The following is a 19,306-nucleotide window of genomic DNA, read 5'->3' on the forward strand; positions in this document are numbered from 1 at the left end:
AATTCCTTTATTCCTCCAGTTTTGAGCATACACCAATCTAGCAGCCGTGAGAATGTGTAACATCAAATAAAACACTCCTTTGTTGTATTTCTGCATGGTTATGCCTAGTAAAAAGAGTTCTGGTTTTAACTCTACCACTAACTTTAATATTTCTTCCAGCCAGTTTTTAATCTTATTCCAAAAGTCACGGGCTCGTGGGTACTCCCACCACATATGATAGTATGTCCCTTTTGCCAATTTACATTTCCAACATTTGGAGGAGACATTTGGACCCATTTTAGCTAATCTTACGGGTGGGAGATGCCACCTGTAGAACATTTTGTAGAGGTTTTCTTTGTAAGAGGTGGCCAGAGTAAGCTTCCTGTTTCTTACCCATAATTCCTGCCAGATGTGCAGATCGAAATTGAGATCAAAATCCCTACTCCACGTTAACATAGTCTCTTTTACCTGTTCCTCATACATTGCCTGATCTAACAAATAGTGATATAGTTTTTTAATCATTTTATCCTCCGTGCCTAATAATATTTTGTCCAGCCCAATCGGTTCTAATTTTATAACTAACTCTTTTTTATCTTTCCAATATCTCGCCTGTAATTGAAGGTATGCCCACCATTCTAATTCTATCCCTTCATCTTGAAGAATTTTCCTGGTTCAGGAATTCTGGGTATTGAAGTTCACAAGTCATAAAAGAGCCCTGAACTAAAGGGACTGATGTAGTTCTGATCTCTTCTGTTTTTTTTGCAAAGCAAAGTGTCAGGACTATATTTTCTCAAAATTGAATAAGACAACAAAATTATCCAGTCTCAATAATATTATGTGTTCTTGATTATTCGGTATACTTTATGGGTTTTTTTTCAACCACAAGAATGGCCAAACATCAAGCGCCCAACTATATCCCATCTAAGGACATGGCAGTCTTGGTTTTTATTTCTTTGATCTTTAAATTCCCTAATTAAATTCTGCTCTGGATTCTGAGATTTCCTGTCACATTTAAATCGATAGTCATTAATAGCTATCAACTAGAAGATATTTATCAAGAGAGGCCTTTGTGATTTCTGTGCTTTGCTGAATTTAACTTATTTCTTATTATATTTATATTCTACCTTTTCTCTGAAAGCTTAAGGAGGCCTTGGAAGAGAAAAGAGTTCCTCTCTAATTTTATCTTCATAACATCCCTGTGAAATAGATTGAGCCAAGAAAATGACTCACCCCAAATATCACCCTGTGAGCTCTAAGATCAAGTTTGGACCTGAACCTCAATCTCCCAAGTCCAATTTCAACATGTTAATTATAACAGCATATCAGTACAGGGAGTTGTGAAACGCATAAAGATGCTGCCTAGGAAACAATCAGAAAGAGACGCAGGAGCCCCCAGAGGTTTAATTGTCAGAGAAATAAACTTTGGAAGAATCCACCCTATTAGATCGGGCAGTTAAAAGTGGTGGCAGGAAGTTTGCACTTTCAGATCTGCAAAACTATTGTCAGCTCTCCCAGGCAAGCTAGTCAGGAAACACAACAAGATGGACTAATTCTATTTTATTGTACGGCAGGGGTGTCAAACTGCTGGCCCATGGGCCGGCAATGGGGAAAAAACCGCGCCCACCCCAGCTCCGGCAATGGGGAAAAAGTCGCGATACGTCACGTCACGTGACACAGCGAGTTTGACACCCCTGCTGTAAGGCTATGCTAACAGAATCTTGCAAGTCTGAAAGGCTTGGTCCTTTTGGACTCAGGGCTCCTACTTGATGAGCAGGTAGCAACCATGGCTAGGGATTTATCTTGTGCACCAATTGTGCTCTTTCCTAAACCAAGAAGCCTGGCTCACCATCAATCACACCTTAGTTATCTTCAGGCTGGATTATTGCAATGCACTTTACATGGTGCTGTCCTTGAAGACCACTCAGAAGTTATAACTGGTGCAGAACACAACAGCACATACAGAATTGGTTACCTATAGGTTCATCCATGTTTCTCCTTTGTTGCATGAGCTGCACTGGCTTCCAGTTTTATTCTGGGGGCAATTCAAGGTGCTGGCTATCACTTTTAATGCCCTACCTGGCACAGGAGATGGTTATTTGCAGGACTGCCTTTCCCTAAGAATATTCACCTGTCCCACTAAATCAGATAGGATGGGCATGCTCTAGGTTCCCTCCCTGAAATCTCGCCATCTAACAGGGCCTCAGAAGCGTACCTTTTCTGTGGCTGCCCCTATCTTGTGGAAGCAATTTGACAGGCCCCTGCCCTTCTAGCCTTTCAGAAGGCCATTAAGGCCTGGCTTTTTACTGAGGTTCTGGGATGGTATGAGTAGAAGACATGGAAGGAGAGAACTGACTCCATTGTGGGGCATTCCAAGGGGGATCAATGTGGCACAGTTTTTTGTTTACTATTTTATTGTTTTCATGCTTTATGTTTTATGTATTTATTGATTTTACAGTTGTAAGTTTTCCAGAGTTGCTTAAGATGACTGGCCGTATAATTTTTTAAAATAAATAAACAATTATGAAACACAATTTCTGGTTGCATTAGCAGAAGTATAACTTCCAAATCATGAGAAGTAAGACTGTAAAGAAGTAAGACTGTAATGTTCCAAATCATGAGAAGTAAGACTGTAATTAGCAGAAGTAAAACTTCCAAATCATGAGAAGTAAGACTGTAATGTTCATCATACTTCATTTGAATACTGTATCCAGATCTGTGTACATTTCAAAAAGTTTCAGATATGTTAAAGCAGAATCACAAAAGGGCCACTAGGAGGATCAGGAGATTACAAACTAGTCCTATTAACAGAGAGTGAATATACTGAGAATATTTTCCTTTGATAAAACAGAGGGAAGAGAAAGATGATACAATTCTCCAAATATTTGAAAGGATGCTACACAGAAGAATGTCCCAACCTGTTGTTCATCATTTTAGAGTACAGGATTCAGAATAAATGAATTTAAGTTACATGAACACACTATTAGTAAAAGCAGCACAAAAGTGGAACACATTGTTCAGGGAGCTAGAAGATTCCCCTTCACTGAATATATTCAGCCAAATACTAGTTAGTCATCTGCCAAAGATAGTTTCATTACTATTAATTGATTGATTGAATTTATATGCCACCCATCTCCTGGTTTGAGGTGACTCTGAGTGGCTTGCAATAAAATTAAAAAATAGGAATATAAAAACAATTATCAATATGAAACAGATTACAATTTCAATAGAATAAATACAGATTTAAAAAAGCCAGGGGTATGGAGCAGAGCAGCAATGGTATCTTCTTTGTCACTGCACCAACCGACTGCAGCTTCTTCCTCAGGGTCTCAAGCCAACCAGCTTGAGTCAGATTTTAAAGCTCTTCCTGAAAGTCAGGATGAGAGTGGATCTCATTTCTAATGGCAAGGTGCTCCAAGGGGTAGGAACCATGGTAGAAAAGGCTCTTCTCCTATACCCCGCAAGCCAAGTTTTTGGCTGATGCGATTGGCGGTGGGCTCTTTCTGCCAGAACAAGTGGAATGGGTCAGTCCCTTTGGGGCAAGATGGCTCCTCAGATGCTCTGGACCCATGCCATAATGGGCTTTAAAGATGATGACCAACACCTTGAATTGGAAGCAGATCAGAAGCCAGTGCAGCTTGCACAAGAGTAGTATTACATGTACCACTTTAGAGCCTACAGAACGGATTGCGCTGCTGCATTCTGGACAAATTGTAGCTTCCAAATATTCTTCAAGGGTCATTCCATGTAGAGCGTGTTGCACTAATCCAAATGAAAGATGACAAGGGCATGAATGACTGAATGCAGCAATTGCTGCACGCAGCTGATGAACATGAACTTTAAATGGACATAAAACTAATGGTCATTAAGCATTAAGTGAGGACTATGTGTATGGACTAGATCTCACGGAACTCCTAACACACATATTGGAAGCTATAGTCCAACACATCTGGAAGGTATCAATCAGGGCAATATTGTGCAGGAAATCCTTATAAATATAAGCAGACACACACACACACACACAAAATACATACCCACTCCTTATCAAGATATGTTTCTCTATAAAACTGTGAAATTCTGATAAGGTTAAAGTAGTCGATGCTATCCTTGAACAAGTTAAGCCATGTTTGGCAGGAATTCTGGGAAATGCAATTCTTTCAAAACAGAGGATGCTAGGTTGGGAAAAGTTGGTGTAAAACAAGTCCCCAAATAACCCATTGTGAAAAAAAGGCAACTAATAATCTTTGCATGGATCAAAGGAGGAAGAATTCTTATCAATACATGGGATAAAATTCAGAAAAAGAAAGAAAATTGTTCAAATTCAGAAGAGGAATTGTGAAGATAAAACATGAGGAGGACAACAAAGTCACAAATAACTGCATAATCATGGAAAACTGTAGCTACTCTTGCTATAGTATCACAGGCTGCCAGATAGAATAATGATCTGAGAATCAAAAGACCACAGTAGTTAGCCAATTACAGGGAGATATGGTAATGGTAGCAGCTCAACTTAGTCCAGCCAGTCCAAACCACCAGTTGAAGGTACTAGACAGGAAGTTATGAGAATTCTTTGTGTATATCTAAGTACCATCATTGCTTGATGGAATAACAGCAGAAGTTGCATAGTATGCATATATGCAGAACTGATGGCATCAGCAATTTGCCTGGGTGTGTGCTGTGTGATGTCCATTCCAAAATATCCCAATCTTTGCTGCTTGTTATACTGCTTTCTAAGGTGACTTTCTAAAGATGCATCACAATCAGTTTCAGGCTTTCAGCTGATACGGTTTCTCTGCTGAGAATAATTTACAATACTTCTAAAGCAAACATTTCAACTAATCAGTTTTGCTGTATTTCTAATTAATTCTACTATAAAAAGAGAAAGTGAAAATATAGTATTTTTACAACGGAAAATCTTAGCTACATCCCTATGACACAATGGAAGCTCTTTGGCAAGAAGTTTGGTATCTGCTGCTGAGCCCTTGTACAGGGGCAGGCAGTTTGTGAATTCCAGGTTAGTCAGAAAGCATTATCAGACAACAACACCAAACTCAACAGGGAGCAGCAGCATCTGCAGCACTAAGATTAGAACTTACTAAGTGTTCCTTCTTGCTTGGACACAGGGTTGGGGGAATTAAACAGTAGAAAAGGGAAGAATACCTACTCAGTAGGGAGCTCTCTATTTAACTAGGCCGGATCCCAACAGGGACTGTAAACCAATCTGGATTGGACTATACTGTCCTCCTGGGACAGAGCTGGCAGGAGAAGCTGTATGCCTAGTGCATTCAACATTCCCCTAGGAACCCAGATGCTAGAGCTAATGGAGGATATGGGGCAATGAATGTGTTTGAGCTATTGTGTATGTGTTAATAAACATTTGCATTTGGGTATTTGTGCAAATATATGGGTGTTATATACTAAATTTAGGCATTCATAAGCACTAGGCATTCTGCAAACAATAGAGTAATTTGTATCTCTTGAGTATGAACATTTGTGGTCTTCTGTGCTTCAACCTATATGTTTGAGCATCTGGGCTCTGTGAGATGTTTTTAATCTACAGGATCAGCACAGTTGCTTTTTCTTATTTTATTTTACATAATTGCAAAGATAACTGGTTTCCTAAGCATATTCATTTGAATCTAGATTTTAAGATATTAATTGACATAACCAGGTTTAGTAGTCAGTTCCCAAAGAATCAAATGCATAAAATTAGCCCCTCAGTACATCCTTTGGGCAGCAAGAGCTGGACAGCTCTCCTAAAATTTTTTCCTATACTGGGTGCCTCCCATATTATTGTTATTGATAAATAGCCCTCATAATTACTGTATTAGCACTCATAGCCACTAGTCATATTGGACTAACATTATAGGAGTTGCCATTCAACATATCTAGAAAGCATCTGACTAGGGAAGATTGCTTTTTTTTTATAATAACACTACCATGGCATACCAAATGTAAGCCACTTTTCATTAACAAATGCACTTGAGGTAGGTTTGTTTCACTGAGGACAGTTTAATGATCTAACTTTGCCCCTGTCTATCTTTTGAGTTTTAGAAAACTAGGATAATGTACTGGTGATTAAGGAGTTGGAGTTGGAGCAAGGAGACCCAGATTCTAGTCCACCTTCAGCCACAGATGCTCACTGAATGTCTTTGAGCCAGTCACACTCTCAGTCCAACCTTCCTCACAGGGTTAATGTTGTGGGGGGAAATAGGAGAGAGTACTATGTAGTCCACCTTTACCTTCTGAATGGTAAGCAGAATATAAATCAATAAAACATCTGTGTCACATGAGCAGTAAAGGAGTAGTAAGTTTTTTTTTCGCCCAAGAAGATGAATAAGGAGCTATTCAACCTCTCCCAATGTCCCATTAACGGAAGGAAACCACAAGTTCTCCTGCTACTGCCTGATAAGAACCTTTCCTCCAAGTTCCATTTTCTTTATGCAAAAAATAAAAATAAAAATTGAGGAGCAGGCATGATTTTCTTCTTGTCATTACTTCTCCAATTTCTTTCTTTGTCCAAGATTACATGCATACTTATAAAACCCTTAGTTTGCACTATTATCAGGTCTGTGAAAATGACCCTAAGCAGCCATTTCTCAAATCCCATCAGATAATAAGATGATGTTAATGTCCAAACAGTACAGTACTGTATAGCCAGGAGACCAGTATCTGTTCTTGCTTTAAAAAGGAAACTAAAAGAATTGCTAAACTCTTTGCATCTCTCACCCAGTCACTAAACTGTTATGTTAAAATAAGGAGTCTCTTTTCTAGCATTATACTGACAATACAACATAAAGTACTATTAATATCCATATCAGGAATCTCCAAACTTGGCAACTTTAACAGACATGGCTGGTTGTGGAATTCTGGGAGTTAAAGTCCACAAATCTTAAAGTTGCCAAGTTTGGAGACCCCTGATCTATAGCATTGTATCAGCATTACAGTACAAATATTTGAAATCTCAAGTCAACCTCTCAAATCATAACAATTACTTTAGAAACTGTAAATACATAAGTACCTAAGATACTTACTATTTTCTAATATTTGACATATTTCGGCTTCACCACATTTTGAACAGGAGGAGTGTTGTCTGGGAACGAAAAGCACCGTCATCCATTTTAAACTAAAATGTGTTTTTTTAAAGATCAGGATTTAATTACTGTAAGGGTTATGCCAGAAAGCTATGTCCACATACCACTTGTCCCAAAATAATTTTCCAGTGAGAAATCATTTTATTTTCATTAGTTAAAAGAAACCGAAGACTCAAATATAATCAAAATAAGAACAAAATACTACCAGTATTACTCATATTGAAATACTGGCTTAATTGGTACCAGCATTACAGCTGACTGGGGAAGACATACAAACATGGTTGAAACTATAGGGGACACAGTAAACCTTTAAACCATGAGATTTTAAAGATTTAAAAACAAACACATTCTCAGTGTTTCAGCAAGACCCTATACAGGTAGTCCTCAACTTACAAAAGTTCATTTAGTGACCGTTCAAAGTTACAGGCACTGAAAAAAGTGACTTGTGACCATTTTTCACACTTATGACCGTTGCAGCAACTCCATGGTCATGTGATTTACATTCGGATTCTTGACAACTACTCACATTTATGACAGTTGCAGTGTCCCGGAGTCATGTGATCCCCTTTTGTGACCTTCTGACAAGTGAAGTCAATGGGGAAATCAGATTCATTTAATAACCTTGTCATTAACTTAACAACTATAGTGATTCACTTAACAAATATGGTGAGAAAAGTCATAAAATGGGGCAAAACTCACTTAACAAATTTCTTACTTAGCAACATAAATTTTGGGCTCAGTTGTGATTGTGCGGACTACCTGTTCTGCATATTGTACACAAAGCTGATTTAATACAATTTGATTATGCAATACTAATCTTATTTCTGTCCTAGTCCTATAAGATTTTGTAGTCTCAAAGTTAAGAATCGGTGCTCAGGAGCAAATTTATTACAGCATCTTCTTTTCCAGTACTCTTCAATATCTTCATAAATAAATACATAAATAAATAATTTAGATAAGGGGATAGAAGGGGAACTCATCAAATTTCCTACCAAGCTGGTAGGAATAGCCAACATTCCAGAAGATAGATAGGCTCAATGTACAGAAGAATTTCAAAAGACTTAAACACTGGTCTCTATCTAACAAAATGAAATTCAATGCTGAGAAAAGTAAAATTCTACATTTAGACAAGAAAAAACAAAGGCATAGGTATAAAATAGGTGGTACCTGGCTCAATAGTAGTAACTGTGAGAGGGAGCTTGGAGTCCTAGCCAACAATCACTTAAATATGAGCCAGCAGTGTGCTGCAGCTGCCAAAAAAGCCAATGCAGTCCTAGGCTGCATTAACAGAGGGATAGAATTAAATCACATGAAATGTTAGTACCCCTTTATAATGACTTGGTAAGGCCACACATAGAATATTGCATCCAGTTTTGGTCACCATGATATAAAAAAGATGTTGAGACTCTAGAAAGAGTGCAGAGAAGAGCAACAAAAATGATTAGGGGACTGGAGGCTAAAACATATGAAGTTTGCAGAAATTGGGAATGAAAAATTGGGGATCAAAAGAACTTTAAAATATTTCCCCTTCCCCCATAGCAAAAAGCTGAAAAGAAATATCTTGTTCATCATACAGCTGGAAAAAGGGAAAATATTGTTGCTTTTTTGGTACAAACAGAGGAGGAACAATCCTCACTATTTTTATTTCTACATAATATTTTGATGTAGGACAATACATTTCTGTTAAGTAAACCATTTTTATTTGCATTTTACTGTCAGAGTTATTAGAATGAAGGAATATTCATGCAGTGCAGAGATAACGATTATGCCTTAAATATGGTCTTATACATACATTATTTGTAAAATAAATTATAGCGTATTAAGGTTAAGTAAACTTCCAGTTTCACAGTGTAAATATGGATGCAACAGGTATCAGCTCAGCACTAAATTCTAGATTTTATGCCAATTTCAGATTCCCCCCCCCCTTTCTTTACTTATACGTAGCTAAATTTCCTTAACTTTTTTGGCAGCTTAAAATTTATTTTGTTAAGATGACATACCCCACGGTGTCCCCATACATTTGTGAGATACCTACTGTAACTGATTACTCAAATTCTATTGTCTAGCATATCTTACCTAGAAATAAAGATCAATAAAGTTTGCGAGAACTTTAGAATTATTTAGAATTATTCCGAATTCAGAATTATTGCATGACAATGCTTCATAGAAATATGACTCTGAAGCATATATTGCAAAGAAACAGAAACATACACTACTGTAATTCCTGGTAACTTCCTTAAGACTGCTAATGGCACAAAATAAAAATCTTATTTTCTCTTTAACCATTCATGATGAAAAATTTAAGTCAATGAAAAAGTTCTATACAGTAGTGAGTGAAGTCCTGCAATGTTTGAGATTCAAGTAAACATTTGAAAATATTATAGTAGGTGAAGGAACGTTTAGACAGTGTTTCTCAACCTTGACAATTTTAAGGCATGTGGACTTCAACTCCCAGAATTCCACAGCCAGCAATGCTGGCTGTGGAATTCTGGGAGTTGAAGTCCACATGCCTTAAAATTGTCAAGGTTGAGAAACACTGGTTTAGAATGTTATTGCAATCAATTCTGCAAGTTGAGATTTTCTCTTACCTCTACTCTCACCTCTATGTTAAAGTTTACTATGAGGGTCCTAGATCGGAAAGGGTCAAACGTCCTGATTTTTTTCTGCTTTCAACCTTATAGATTGCATTGTTCCAATCAGCTACATAACTAGCACATCTTAATCAAGATCTTGTATTGCTTGGTGGTATTGCAGTGGAAACCCGAATTACCTTGTATTATGGTATTTCATGTGCTTCCCTAAAGGATAATTGCACAGTGAGACTTTGTGCAGTTTTAAAAGTATGTAAACACTGTAGAATGATCAGACAGGATTAGGTGACAAAGAACGTGAAATATAGAGAAAAGTGCAGGATACGTTTAAATGAAATTAAAGAATGTGTTTCATTGTTGTAGGTTGACAGTTAGTGGAAATTAAAAATTCCTGGTCTTAAAAAACACAAGAAAAGTATGGATGCCGGGGGGAAAGAATTTAGATCAGCGGTTCTCAACCTATGGGTCGCGACCCCATTTGGGGTCAATCGACCATTTCACGGGGGTCGCCAAGCAAGGCTGTCCGCCATTTTGTTCCCCTTTTCCGGCGGGTGCCTTACCTCCCTTGAGCTGGGCCAGCTGGTGGTCGGCCTGCTCCGTCTCTGCCGCTTGCCAGCTACGCCTCGGCCGGCGCAGGGGGCGGAACCACACATGCGTGGCGCTCCTGGGCAGGGAAAGTCCTCGACTTACGACCGGTTGGGTAGTCGACTTACGACCGGTTTAGTCCTCGACTTACGACCGGTTGGGGGTCGCGGCATTAAAAAGGTTGAGAACCACTGATTTAGATGAAGGCAACGGTTCTGGGAATCATATTCAAGAGAGAGGTTGACAAGCTTAGAAAGGGGTCAGGATAGAGGTGGCAAAATGGCTGATTTCAGCAGCATATTTTTTTATTTCTTAAAAAGATGTTGGGAACAAAAAGCCACTACTAGGAGGCAACCTGTTTCAGTTTCCACCCCCCAAAGAGTCCAAAATGGAATTGCAAAAATCTAGCAGTGTAGTTGGACCATACTTAACATCCAAGGAAGTTTTTTTAATGCAGGAGTGGAAACAATTTGTCTCTAAGTGATCCCTGTCTCTGTTCCTACCCTTAATTCCCCCCCAAGGCTAAAAATGGGGCACAGTCCTTACCAGTGACATCAACTTTGACCTTCATGCTGATTGGAGATGCAAATTGCAGCCTCCAATCCTGGGAAAGCTGCCCACTTAGCTTGATTGTATGGCTTAATTGTATGTTAACCAACTGTTGTATCACAAATAAAATAATAATAAAAAGTAGCTTGTAGTGTAGTGCAATGTGAACAATGTTTTGTTCTCATGTAGCTGTAAGGTCTTCTTATTCTATCTAGTGTTATACCAGATTTTTAAAGCCAAAACAGATTTAGCTTCCCATTATTGCTTGCATGTCTTCCTTAGCCCTCCAACCTCCACCAAGAAATAGACTTAAATCCTGAGCTAGGAGAGCTCCTTTGGACGGTAAGAAATTGAGAGTAGTGAGAAAGGAAAGGTTGTTAGTCTCTTTCATCTCTTGCCATTTTTCTACGGCAATTGCCTCTTCCAGCTGTTCCAGCATAGGTTTTCAGAGGTCAGTTTATCTTTGCAGATATGACTCTTGAGGGGAGGCCAGCTTAGGAAAGTTCTTCTCCAATACGAAAGACAGATGGTTAGGTCAAGAAGGGACCTGAGAGTTTGTTTAGAATCAGCTTCTTTCAGCAGAAAACAATCTGAGTGATTGCAAGAGAACTAGCTGGATGGTAAAGGGGAATTCCAGTTTGCTGCAGCTTTAGCCTATCCCAGTAGGAAGCACTTCCTGCCTCCTGCAGTCCCCCCTCCCCCAGCCTTGCACATCCCCTCTCTATTCCCAAGACTAGTGCATGCCCAGGCGGTGCTGAGTGAGCCCCAGGCTGGCAGCAAGGAGGCTCTTTTGTATTTCTCTTGGAGGTGATTGGCTGGTGAATCCCCTAGGCAGCCAAGCGGCAGAGTACAGCGAGTTGCTGCAGTCTGGCTGGCAGGGTCTCACATGCACCCAGCATGTGACAGTTCCCAATTAACTCCTGCTCCAGTTCTGAACATCCGCAGGAAAAGCCACACATGTGGCCAATATAGCTCTCTTGTCTCCCACTAACTATCACTGGTGGATATTTATTGCTCCTGCCTCCATTTACCACCTACTGTCTTCATCCTCATTCTACTGCTTTTCTAATCCGGCCATGGCAGGCAGCAAAGCCCTATCTCCAGTTCTCTTTTCCTGGGCAACAATTCCTATCAGCATCTGAGAGCTAGTTTGGTCGAGTGGTTAAGGCACCAGGCTGGAAACCAGGAAACAGAGAGTTCTAGTACTGCCTTAGGTATGCAAGTTGTTGGCTGGGTGACTTTGGGCTAGTCACTCTCAGTCCAGATATCAGGCTCAGGCAAGAAGCTGATCAGTCAATTCCTGTCGCAATCAATGGATTAACATTCAGTTGACAGACCCTGCACTTGCAGAGGGGGGAGGGAGACACTGGGAAGGGGGAAAAAAAATTCCTATCAGCAACTACTGCCATCCTGTGGCTTGGATAATAAGAAAACTCCTTCCTTTTGGATTGCCAAGCACTCCTTCAAATTTCCACTGCTAGGAGAAATTGGACAACATCAGCATTTGCTTAAAATTGTCTCAGTATTATTTGTCTATCTTCGTGAAATTACAGCCAGTAATTAAAGCCCAACACTGCTCAGCCAGTATTTCATTTATATGTTGCAGTTTTTCAGGTACCTCTTTCCCACATTCTCTGGATTCTTTCAAACCCATAATGCAGATTTCCCCAGTTTCTAGCTGCATTTTCCAAAGTCCGGATTTAATTCATGTGCTTCTCTCACAAATCATATAAACACACTGATGAGGTTTATGCAACATAGTAAGCTAAAACATGATTGGCTAATTGTGCTTCAGAATGCTATGTAAATTAAACCAATACGATTAGTTTATTATTCTAAGTAGCTATATAAACTATGCAATTTGAAGAATTTATTAGAATTAGTGGACAATTTTAGCTGCGTAACATAAAAAGTTAGCCAGGTCATGGCTGCAAACATGCTACTGAAGTAGATGGATCGCTTCATTAGGAAATACATATTGTCTCATCTTTTTTGTCAAACCACCTAAGTGAAGTTTATGTTTCTACATATATCCATTGAACAACATTAATGTAGTTAAGGTACACTCTTCATACTTTCTGTTTTAAATTTTATTGTTGTCATTTGCAAGTCACCATCAAGGATCTGCCTGTGTGCTTCCCTCATTTCTACTTGGCATTCCTGTAACACTGGTTAGTAGGTCCAAATAGAGAAGTGGTTTCCTAATCCATTTATTGCAATAATGGAGTTTTTGTTAAATTGCACAATATCATTTATTTGCTAAAATGCCTGCCAAAGTCAAAAGCAGGTTAACAATGGCCTAGTTCTTATTTTGAACATGCCTAGTGATATCAGCAGAAATTATCTTTATATAATTTATAATAGTTTCAAGAAGTAGCACTTCTTGAAACATAGATATAAATCTCTGTAGATCACTTGGGTATTTCTACCCTTAAATAGCTTAATAAACAAAGCTAGTATTTCTTTTTAAGATTGGTTTCTGATTCAAAAGGAAATAAAGCCAATTACATCTCAGTCTGCTCCTTACTGGAGGAGAAAATTATTCTTATTCATCATGCTCTGTATTCAGATTGGGAATCTCGTTTTCTTTTAAAACAAACTTTAGCTTCTGGTCCTTATAAAAAGGGAAATAATTTGTTGAAAATTAGAAACCAAAGAATATCTTAAATAAATTTCTGGAGAGTAATGTGGTGGGCCCCAAGTATTCTGGACTTAAGTTATAGCTTCTCTAGTTACCTGAATGATGGTAAACAATTGTAAGCACTCAATTGTGGTCCCCCAAAGCTGGAGAGCTCCTATTTGCCTATCACTGCTCTAGAAGTAAAAATAGAATTTCTAAGCTCTTACACAGACACTTACTCAAGCTCCTATTGTGCTGAATCAAATACTTCTATGGACAATTTCTCTCTTGCTTGCTCAAATATATTTAAAAAAAACTATGAGAAAAAGAACAAAGGATGGATCACTTTTATTTCCTCGATCTCTCTCCTAATCCATCTTGACAACTCAGAGATAACATTTACAATAATTTAGAATTGGTATTTCCTTCACAGAATACAGTACAACCACTGGATCAGATAGCTTAAGATACTTGGTCCTTATTTTCTGCTGTGATGTGTCATCTAAAGATGAGTGATAGAGTATTTGGCAGGAGTAACCCTGGTTTATGAAAGTGGTGGGACCTGAAAGGGAAGAATTTGAGCTATAATTTCCAATATGACAGCTGGCAATTCAGTTTTAAAACGTAATGCCTCCTAGTCATATTTTCTGTCTGAGATAATAAAGTCAGGATAAAGGACTAAAATAATCTAGAATGACTCCACATTGGGACACAATAGTGCAATGCAGGCACTACTCTTTCTTTGTCATTTGAAAGTGTATTTATCATTGTGATTTCACACTGAACTTAACATTTGAGTTACTAATCTTGCAATCTTGCAACCTGTATCAGGTGAATAGTGGAAATGAGAGATACACAACAGGTAAGCAGCTTCAGCTAGGCAAATATGAGTTTTTCAATATATTTTAAATGTATTATTATCAGCAAATTTGAGTAAATGCATGAAGAGAAATAAAAATATCACAAATAAACAACAACAAAGTTAATAGTAATGTACAACAAATAACAGATAACTGCATTACATACCCTGCCAATGAAGAAAATGGTTTCTTAATACCATAAAGGTTTTTTTTTGTATAGTGTGAAATAAGGTAATATGGTATTTCTTTGCCATTCCACCCTTTAAAGACTTTTATTTCCAAATGTATTATAATCCACCCACCCCACTTCATAGAGGGCCATGTTAATTCGTAAAAATGTAGAGGAACGTGAAAATATTAAAAAAGCTTTGGGAGAAAGGTAATCTGAATTCTCAGGAATATATGACACTTTTACATCAAGAGAGGAAAGCTCTTGTAGCCCAATCCTAACTTGGAAATCTGCAGCAGCACACTAACAAAAAGCTAGAGCAGTGTTTCTCAACCTTGACAATTTTAAGGCATGTGGACTTCAACTCCCAGAATTCCACAGCCAGCATTGCTGGCTGTGGAATTCTGGGAGTTGAGGTCCACATGCCTTAAAATTGTCAAGGTTGAGAAACACTGAGCTAGAGTTAGTTTTACCTCAAGGTAAAAAAAAAAAAAAAGGTACCCTGTGAGATAATGGTCTGAGTTACAAGATCTGACCAACCCAAAGTCTTTACTTGATTGTGCCTAAGAGGGAAAATTTTGAGGAAGAAATTCAAAGACACTTTGTAAAACATGCATACCTTTACAAATATACAGATTTACTGAGTTGGAAAGATTCTCTTTATGCCTTTACATCAAGGTAGACATTCCTATATTTTACTATTCCCAGAAGACAAGCTTACATCTTGTAGATTAATGTTTAGAGAAGCAGATAATCAAGCCACCAATATTATAGTAGATACTTGTAGATCAATGAATGCATTTAGAAAATAGATTCATCGCATAACCATGTGATATACAATGAACTCAAAACTGTCAGTCAATTTTTCATATTAGAAACATGAAAACAGAAAGCATTCACAAATCCAAACATTTTGATTATTTTCCAAACAGGCTTTTTTTTTGCCTGACTCACTGCAACCCATTTAAATGGTTGTACAGGATACTATCCATGGCAATCCCCTTGAACTGAATTACTTGCACTCAATTGTGTTCAATTGTAGAAATTCTTACAGTCTCCTGACTGCATGAAAATCATCACCATGCACTCTACAGAGCAGCTTCATTGACTGAACAGTGACAAAGGGATAGCATATGCCCAGCACCAGCTTCAATCAGTTATATACCCTCCTTCTCCATCATGCACTTTTGCCATTCTTTTCCCTTTAAAAATGGAAAACTTTTTTTTTTTAAAAAAAATCTGAATTTGGGAAACTGAAGAACTATAAAGCAAAAGACAAATGAGTAGATCAAATATTGGGATAAGACATTTTTCTTCACTCTAAAGAATGAAGATGAGGAACTCGCTTTGCCTTCTCTTTTGGAGAATAGAAGAAATACCGAGCTACACCATATGTAGAAATGGCCAATGGAGGCAGCTCTTTTGTTATAACTTACAAATGCCACTGCTTCCTCTTTAAAGACAGACACCCACAGCTGGAAACTCCTCCAAGTTAACGCACCCCCCCTCCAGAAGAGCAGCCACATGAGAGGTTCATTAAATGTTTCTAGTTGGCAGAAAGCCAGAACCAGAGCTTGTTTGTTCTTCATTCCAATAAACAATCTGTCATGAACTCCAAGAGCAAAATCACAAGGAAATCTTCAATTTTGAGAAGAAAAATAATAGATACACAAAAATATAAACCCAGCAGTTTATTTCTTATCCACATTTAAAAAGAAAAAGAAAAAAAGGCCACATTCAACTGGCAGGTTGATTTGATTGTCCAAGGAGGCCCTCTGAATCCCAGGTCAATTGTAATCCCTTATCTATAAACATGATTACATCATAACTTGGGACATGGCATGGTAACAACACAGCATTTGTTTCTGCTGCCATGTTGTAGGAAGGTGAGATTTAATAAAATCCTTGCTGCATCACAGCCCTTCCATCCTCCCCAAGGCTCAGCTAAAAAGCAAAATGACAATAATGGCATTATCCGGTACAGACATTTGTGAGCATTTAGCTACAGATGTAGCAAGAATTAACCTCAACCTCACAGAGCAAGTATGAATGTGAAATTCCCTGAGTATGCCCAAAGCTGCAGCCTGGGAGCAGGATGCTGTTTCCATAAACGCGAGCTCTCCTGCCAGCCTCCATTTCAGTCAATGGGCAAAGGGGGAGGGAGAAAGAGAGAGGTGAAATCCTGGAAAAGTGTGAAAGGAAGTTGGATGGGGGAAGGGGGAGAAGCCCATGCTGTGCCTGGTGCTTTAAATGTTTGGCCTGGCTTTGGAAGGAGAACACGTGACTTTCTGCTTGAGGAAGCAGCAGCCGCTCTGGCAGCTTCCAGCGGGAGATGGAGGAGGAGGAGGTAGTAGTGGCAGTGGTGGTGGGGGAAGGGAAACAGGAAAGGAAAGGACTTGTTTAAAGCAGGGATTGCTGCAAGCTAAGGAAATAGCTTCAGCCAGACAACAGGTAGGGGGCAATGGCGGAATCAGAGAGGTGGGCCACTCAAATATCCAGCATCAGAGCAGGCATGCGGTTCTTGCTTTCTGGGTGGAGGAATGGCTGTGCTGCTCTATACGCATCGAAGGAATTTACCTATATCTGGACCAAGGAATACGATGCACTGAGACAAGACAACTTGGGAAGCAGCACCTGGATATTCCACAGCATGCAGAATCTCAGCGTGGAGTTGAATGCTTTGGAAGAACTGCAGCAATTCTCAGAGAGAAACCATGCCCCTGTCAAACTACAGTGGAGGAGTTCACCCCTCTACCTGGAGTGAAAAGGTGTCCAAATATGTCAGACCTGCCTGTTGAAAAGAGCCTAACCCAGAGGTAGGCAACCTTGGCTCTTTTATGACTCATGGACTTCAACTCCCAGAATTCCCGAGCCAGCTATGCTGGCTCAGGAATTCTGGGAGTTGAAGTCCATGAGTCATAAAAGAGCCAAGGTTGCCTACCCCTGGCCTAACCTATCCCTGTACTCTGCATAGTTCGTTTATTTCAAGCAGAGAAACTGAAATAATCCTGTTTCTAAGGAAAACTAATTTCTGAATTGCATTTCCCAATTTTGGAACGTATCTCATCCTAAATTCAACCTTCTCTACGTTTATATGCTCTCTAGGAAACACAAAGAGGATGGTTTTACATTTTACAGCTAAAGTCGTTCAAAGACTAGCATTTTTTTATTAATTTATTTGCCACCTATCTCACTCTAGGCGGCTTAAAATAACCCAAAAGCTCCACAGCAAAGTTGTGGGGCAGTGTCAGAAACACACAATGTCAGTATCTCATAATGTCTTGGATGATCTTGGGAAGCTAAGCAATGCTAGCCTTGGCTGACACTTGGATGGGAAATGACCATGAAATCGCCAAGGCTGTTGGCTCTGTTGAGAAGACAGCAACAGAATGCTTCCACACTGTTGCCAAGCAAACAAGACATATCCATAAAGTCACTAGGAGTCAAGCTTGATTCAAGATAAATGCTGACTTTTTTTACCTAACAGTGTAGCATTTCCTTCTGTCATAAGTTTCATGTGAAAGAGGTGAGTACACTATAATCTATTCAGCAATGATGAGTCTGTATCTATGCCAACCACTCCTGTTTAAAAGCTGTGCAGGTTTCAGTTTCTTAAAGGTGGAAGATGCCTGCCCATCCTCCACATAAACAGACTTTATCATCATCTTCCTCCAGGCCACAAAGGCCAACTTAGCTTTTGTGCAGTCCCTTCACACAGCTCCTCCTCCATCAGGGAGTGAAGCTTTTCACTGGCACAAGCAGAGCAAACCCAAAACCACATCCTTGAGAACTGGCAGGCCTTCAATAACGGGCATTCATGATCCTGAACTGAAAAGATGTTTCAGGTTTCAATTTCCACCTTGAAGGAGATGCCAGATCACAGAAAACCAATTCAGCACAGCTGCATCCTTCTGGTATGAACACAAACACTTCTGGCCAATGCTCTGCCCATGCAGGGACGCCCTAGAGAATAGGATCTACGCCCTAGAGAATAGGAACTACGGAGGAAAGTCCAGCTCTCAACTCTTTTTGTAACATGGATATAGCTACCCATAGCCCAGCACCTCTTCAGATTACCTGCAGCATACTTCTAGTACCCCAGGTTCTTTTTCCTACTCCTGGAGATTGCTCTCCATCAAAATAGTAACTTCAACGGACATTCCCTTCCCCGCCAGGAATCCCAGACTTCTTTCCCAACTGATACCAACAGTTAACTGCGAGCAAAAACGATCAAGAGCTACGCACCGGGCGCCCCAGCCCCAAACCGATACCAGGTTGCCCCCCTGCTGCCAGAAAACCGAATTCCCGCGCCCGTGCTTGTTGGGGAAACCTAAATTCCCAAATGCCATTTTCTGCCTCCCTTGTCGTTTCCTGGAAGGAGGAAGATCGCTACGAGGCTGTTTTCCGATTGACTGTTCCCAACTGCAGAGGGGCCCGGGCAGGGGCAGGAGGAAGGAGAATCCCCGGACTCGCAAAAAAGGATGGACGCCCCAACCCTTCTCTTTCTCCGCGCGCCTAGACTCACCTGGGCATGCACAGCCTACTGACATCTTCACATGCCCGGCCTGGCGCAGCAAAGGTGCGACGTGCCCGCTCCGCGGGTCCTGGCATCCGCCGCTCTGAGAGAGACCCCAATCCCTGGGCAAGGCTGCCCCCGATTGCGGGGCCTCCCCGCCGGGAAAACACAGCAACCGCAGTAAGTGGGGCAGCCCGATGCCTCTCTCCCTACGCTCGTCGGCCAGTCCAGGGCCGGGCCGGGCCGGGCTGCGTTGGCCTGGCTGTGCGCGAGACGACCCTGCGCTCCGACCGACTCGGAATCCGATCGCTGGGCTGATTGATATGCTAATTGCGCGACGAAGGAG

This window comes from Protobothrops mucrosquamatus, unplaced genomic scaffold (assembly GCF_001527695.2).
Source record: "Protobothrops mucrosquamatus isolate PMUCROS unplaced genomic scaffold, P.Mucros_1.0 scaffold195, whole genome shotgun sequence".
Taxonomy (NCBI): Eukaryota; Metazoa; Chordata; class Lepidosauria; order Squamata; family Viperidae; genus Protobothrops; species Protobothrops mucrosquamatus.